Source organism: Triticum aestivum, chromosome 2A (assembly GCF_018294505.1).
Source record: "Triticum aestivum cultivar Chinese Spring chromosome 2A, IWGSC CS RefSeq v2.1, whole genome shotgun sequence".
NCBI classification, from domain to species: Eukaryota; Viridiplantae; Streptophyta; class Magnoliopsida; order Poales; family Poaceae; genus Triticum; species Triticum aestivum.
The window spans coordinates 268,647,105-268,654,087 of NC_057797.1; positions in this window are offsets into that span (position 1 = coordinate 268,647,105).

The window sequence follows — 6,983 nt, forward strand, 5'->3', positions numbered from 1 at the left end:
ATAGAAAAATGGAGTCCGGAAGGTATCCCAGGTGGGCATAACCCACCTGGGCGCGCCTGCCTGGCACGCACTGCTGTCTTGTGCCCACCAGGGGACGCTTCCTAGAAGTTTCTTTATTTCCAAATATTTTAAATATTCCAAAACTAATAAAAAATATTTTTGTGAATTTTTCGGAGTCTGTTTACTTACCGTACCACGTACCTCCTTATTTTCATGATTCTGGAGTGTTCCGGAAGGAATCTTTTATGTGTTCTTCCAGTGTCAAAGTTTGGATAATATTACTTTCAACATTAATAGGCATACCTGACATATAATGCTTTATTCGTTGCCCATTGACAACCTTCGGGTTAGTACCTTTAGAATTATTTATTTTGATGGCTCCAGACCGATAAACCTCCTCAATGACATATGGGCCTTCCCATTTTGAAAGGAATTTTCCTGCAAAGAATCTGAAATGAGAGTTGTACAAAAGAACATATTCTCTGACTTGAAACTCACAATTTTTTATTCTTTTGTCATGCCATCTTTTAACTTTTTCTTTGAATAATTTTGCATTTACATAAGCTTGGGTTCTCCATTCATCTAGAGAGCTAATATCAAATAACCTCTTTTCATCGGCAAGTTTGAAGTCATAATTGAGTTCTTTGATTGCCCAAAATGCTTTATGTTCTAACTCAAGAGGCAAATGGCAAGCTTTTCCATAAACCATTTTATAAGGAGACATACTCATAGGATTTGTATATGCTATTCTATAAGCCCAAAGTGCATCATCTAATTTCTTCGACCAATTCTTCCGGGACCTATTGATAGTCCTTGGCCAAATTAAATTTATTTCTCTATTGCTAAGTTTAACTTGACCACTAGACTGAGGGTGATATGGTGATGCAATTCTATGGTTAACATCATACTTGGCAAGCATTTTACGAAAAGCACCATGAATAAAGTGTGAACCACCATCAGTCATTAAATATCTATGGACTCCAAACATTGGGAAAATAACTTCCTTAAGCATTTTAATAGAGGTGTTGTGATCAGCACTACTAGTTGGAATTGCTTCTACCCATTTAGTAACATAATCAATAGCAACCAAAATATGTGTATACACATTAGAGGAAGGAAAAGGTCCCATATAGTCAAATCCCCAAACATCAAATGGTTCAACAACAACTGAATAATTCATATGCATTTCTTGACTCTTACCGATATTACCTATTCTTTGACATTCATCACAAGCTAAGACGAACTTACGTGCATCCTTGAAGAGAGTAGGCCAATAAAATCAAGACAGCAATACCTTATGAGCAGTTCTATCTCCATCATGATGCCCTCCATGAGCTTCGGAGTGACATTTCCATAGGATTTGTCCCTGTTCATGCTCAGGTACACAACATGTAATAATATCATTTACTCCTACTTTATAAAGATGTGGGTCATCCCAAAAGTAATGTCTTAAATCATAGAATAATGTTTTCTTTTGTTGGTAAGTAAAGCTAGGTGGTAAATATTTAGCAACAATGTAATTAGCATAATCAGCATACCAAGGAGTACTACGAGAAATATTTATTGCAGCTAACCATCAGGAAAACTATCATCAATTGGTAGTGGGTCATCAAGCACATTTTCAAGCATAGATAAATTATCAGCTACTGGGTTCTCAGCTCCTTTCTATCAATGATATGTAAATCAAATTCTTGTAACAAGAGAACCCGTCGAATAATTCTAGGTTTAGCATCTTTCTTTTCCATAAGATATTTAATAGCAGCATGGTCTCTGTGAATAGTTACTTTGGAAACAATATAAGGTCTAAACTTATCACAAGCAACACCACTCCTAAAAAATCTTTTTCAGTAGTAGCATAATTTCTTTGAGCATTGTCTAGAGTTTTACTAGCATAATGAATTACATTAAGTTTTTTATCAACTCTTTGTCCTAGAACAACACCAACAGCATAATCACTAGCATCACACATAATTTCAAAAGGAAAGTTCCAATCTGGTGGTTCAACAATAGGTGCAGAAATTAAAGCTTTCTTAAGTGTTTCAAAGGCTTCTAAACAATCATCATCAAAACCAAAGGGAATATCTGTAACGCCCCGTGACCGATGTGCCAGGTGTCATACAGTTATTCGCTGTTGTTGCGTTGTCATTGCTTGCATGCCATGCATTGCATATCATGTCATCATGTGCATTTCATTTGCATAGGTGTTCGTCTCGTGCATCTGAGCATTTTCCCCGTTGTCCGTTTTCCAATCCGGCGCTTCGTTCTCCTCTGGTGTCCATTTCTACCTTCTTCTTGTGTGTGGGGATTAAACATTTCCGGATTGGACCGAGACTTGCCAAGCGGCCTTGGTTTACTACCGGTAGAACGCCTGTCAAGTTTCGTACCATTTGGACTTCGTTTGATACTCCAATGGTCAATCGAGGGACCGAAAAGGCCTCGTGTGTGTTGCAGCCCAACACCCCTCCAATTTGGCCCAGAACCCACCTAACTCTGCTCCATCATCTAGAGCGTTCGATCACGATCGTGTGGCCGAAAACCGCACCTCATTTGGACTCTCCTAGCTCCCTCTACCTATAAATATGTGTCCCTCTCGGATTTTTCGCGCAGATGAACCCTAACCTCCTCTGCGTGCCGCCGGACAATTCCTCACCGGCCGGACATGTCCACCCCGCCCGGCCTCCTCACTCCGGCCAATGAGGAGATGCCACATCACCCTCGCCACCGCTCTCTTCCAATCGCGCGCCTCCACGCGTCCCCAGCCAGCTCCCGCGCCGCCGCCGGCCCGTGGGGCACGAGGCAGGCCCACGCGGGCCCAGATCCCGCCGCCGCCCGGGGCTCGGCTCCCTGCGCCTGCGGCGCCAAGCCGCCGCCGCCCGAGACGCGCCTACCCCGTCGCCTGAGACGCGCCGCGCCGCCCACCGATCGCCAGAGTTCACGCTGGCCACCGCGCCCTTCATCGCCCCGCCGCCTATGCTCGCAGGCCGCCCCGCTCGCTCGTCGCCACCTCGTCGCTGGCGTGGCGCCGCCCGCCGCCTCCACGGTGCCCCACGCCGCCCGCAGCCCATGGCCCTCGCTGAACCTCCCCCTCGCCGGCGTCCAAGCTTGCCGGAGCGCGCCGCCTCGCCGGAGAAGACTCCGGCCGGATCCACCCGGTGTGGACCAGATCCACCCGCGCGCTCAACCAAATGCCTCCCCTCGTCCCGATCTGCTCCGTCCAGGATATCTTCGTCCCGGTTTGACTTTTTTCGGAGGTATATTTTCACCAAGTCCCGAGTTTCCCAGATCCAAGTGCCCATGTTCATGGCCTCGTAACTTTGCATCCGTAGCTCCGATTCATGTATATAGCGTATCAAAATGTTCATATCAGAGAGTACATCATTTCATTCCATTGCATCATTTTCATTTGAGCTCATCTTGAAGCCTGAAATGCTGTTAGAAGAGGGCTACTTGAGTTAATTGTCAGATTTGCTACTCCGTTTAGGCTTTTGTCATTTTTGCCATGATTATTGTGTGCATGATATGCCCGTGTGCTCTACATATGTTTTGTTAAGGGTTTGTCATCTTTCCAGAGGTGCAACCCATGTATTTTTAGGATGTGTGTGGTGACTTGTGCAAGCTTGCAAAGTGGTGCACTTGCTAATCCTGTTTTCAGGGACTTAGTAATTTCACTGTCCTGGAGCTGTTTATCTCATGATGCCATATGTTCATGTTGTTTCCTAGTGATCCGTGCCTCTTTTGTGGATGATCAGTAAGGGAGTTTTGTTAACCTTGTAGTGCTCTATCCATCCATGTCTTTTTTTGCAATTATGGAGCAACCTATCTTGAGTCAATCAAGCTCTACTTTTGCTACTTTGTGAATCTGGGCAGATTGTCAACTAATTTGCAATTTTGCCGGTGATGTTGTAGTTGATCCGTGCATGCTATGCTATTGTTCTTGCCATGTCTAGCTTGAATTTTGTGCCTTCTTGATGGATGTATGCTTGTCTTGCCATGACTTTCTCTGTAGTGAGTGCATCGAGCTCGTAAACATGCCTACTTGAGTTATATTTCAGCATGTGTCAGTTTTCACAAAGTCTGAAAACTGATTAGGTTTTTGCTATGTTCACATGCTTGCAATTGTATTTTCTGATCCCTTTTGGCTCAAGGTCACTAAGGGACTTTTGTTAAGCTCTTTGAGTAGCTACATGCCATGCTTTACTTTGACATGATCAGATCCTGTAGCATATAGTTTTGTTGCTCCGAAGAGGGCTACCTGATCTGAAATTCCAGACAAGTGTTGATTTCACTAAGTCTGAGATATGTTTGTCATATGCATTTTTGCCATGCTTGTTTGAACCTGTTAATGGATGAATTGGCCATAGCTCAGTGCTACAATTTTGTTAAGCATCTTGTGTGCATCCCTGCCATGTATTTTGTTGTCATGTTTGGGTGCTGTAGCAAGTTCATCTCATTGCATTTAGATGCCTACTTGCTATAAATCGCCGACCGGTGTCATATTTGAATCGCTTGCCATTTCCAAACCGTAACTCCGATTCCAGCGTTCTTTATATCGTTTGCAAGCGATTTCATCTCATCTTTCCGGTGGCACACTTGGATTTCCATGTTGAGGCCAGGTTCATGCATTTCCTAACATATCTTGCATTTCGCATCCCGCATCCCATCCCGCATAGCATATCATCATTCCACCATATTGCTTGGTCTTGCACGTGGTTGATTGTATCCTTGTTGCTTGTTTGTCTTGTTTGGGTAGATCCGGGAGACGAGTTCGCTAACGAGGAGCCCGTTGAGTTTGCTTTTGAGGATCCAGTCAACTCTGACAACTGTGTAGGCAAGATGATCATACCCTCGAAATCACTACTATCTTTGCTATGCTAGTTTGCTCGCTCTTTTGCTATGCCATTGCTATGATGCCTACCACTTGCTTTCAAGCCTCCCAAATTGCCATGTCAAACCTCTAACCCACCATGTCCTAGCAAACCGTTGATTGGCTATGTTACCGCTTTGCTCAACCCCCCTTATAGTGTTGCTAGTTGCAGGTGAAGATTGGAGGCCGTTCCTTGTTGGAACATTTATTTACTTGTTTGGGATATCATTATATTGCTATGTTATCTTAATGCATCTATATACTTGGTAAAGGGTGGAAGGCTCGGCCTCTCTCCTAGTGTTTTGTTCCACTCTTGCCGCCCTAGTTTCCGTCATATCGGTGTTATGTTCCCAGATTTTGCGTTCCTTATGCGGTTGGGTTATAATGGGAACCCCTAGATAGTTCACCTTGATTAAAGCTTTTCCAGCAATTCCCAACATTGGTCTGACCATTCGCCACCTAGCCTTTTCTTTCCCTTGGGCTCTGCAGACTCAAGGGTCATCTTATTTTAACCCCCCCGGGCCAGTGCTCCTCTGAGTGTTGGTCCCACCGAGCGATGTCCGGGGCTACCAAGGGAAACTCTGGGCTGGCCTACCCAACGTCTGGCTCATCTGAGTGTGCCCTGAGAAAGAGATATGTGTAGCTCCTATCGGGATTTGTCGGCACATTCGGGCGGTGTTGCTGGTCTTGTTTTAACCTGTCGAAGTGTCTTGAATTACCGAGATACCGAGTCTCATCGGAACGTCTTGGGAGGAGGTTTATTCCTTCGTTGACCGTGAGAGCTTGTCAATGGCTAAGTTGGGACTCCCCTGCAGGGTTTTGAACTTTCGAAAGCCGTGCCCGTGGTTATGGGCAGATGGGAATTTGATAATGTCCGGTTGTAGATAACTTGAACCTTAATTAATTAAAATGAATCAACTGAGTGTGTTACCGTGATGGCCTCTTCTCGGCGGAGTCCGGGAAGTGGACACGGTGTTCGAGTAATGTTTGCGCAGGTTGCTCTCTAGTTTCTCGCTTGCGCTTTGCCTCCTCTTCTCGCTCTCTTTTGCGGATAAGTTAGCCACCATACTTGCTAGTCGCTTGCTGCAGCTCCACCTATATTTTACCTTTCCTTACCTACAAGCTTAAATAGTCTTGATCGCGAGGGTGCGAGATTGCTGTGTCCCTGTGGCTCACAGATTACTATTACACCAGATGCAGGGCTTGATGATTTCACTCCAGGAGACACATATGAGCTCAAGTGGGAGTTCGACAAAGACTCTCAACGTTACTATGTTTCCTTTCCCGATGATCAGTAGTGGTGCCCAGTTGGGGGTGAACGGGACCGTTGTCGCATGTTGGGTTCTCTTTTATTTTGGTGCCGTAGTCGGGCCATGAGTATTTGGATGACGTAATGTTATTTATGTACTTAATTGACGTGGCGAGTGTAAGCCAACTATGTTATCTCTCCTTTATTATTTATATTACATGGGATGTTGTGAAGATTTCCTAACTTGCGAAATATGCCTTCAATGCGATTATGTCTCTAAGTCGTGCCTCGACACATGGGAGCTATAGTCGCATCGAGGGTGTTACAATATCCTTTTGCAAGAGACTAGTAAGAGGCCTAGAAATTTTTGAAAAGTCTTCGATAAATCTCCTATAGAAACCATCATGAACTATGAAACTACGAATACCTCTTATATCTTTAGCTTTGTCCACTTTAATACCTCTTTCAGAAATATTATGACCCAAGACCATGCATTCATTAACCATAAAGTGGCACTTCTCCCAATTCAGGACAAGATTTGTTTGTTCACATCTCTGCAAAACTTGATGAAGAATGATTAAACAATCATCAAAAGACTTCTGCTACCTCTTGAGCACTGCATTGGTTTTCCCTTGAAGAGGAAAGGGTGGTGCTATAAAGCAGCGTAAGTATTTCCCTCAGTTTTTCAGAACCAAGGTATCAATCCAGTAGGCGATAAAGGGGTTGTCAATCCCTTCATGACCACTTGCAAGAGTGAGATCTGATAGAGATGATAATAATAAGATAAGTAATTTTGGTATTTTTCTGATATAGATTGAAAGTAAAGATTGCAAAATAAAATAGATGGGAAACTTATACGATGGAGAATAG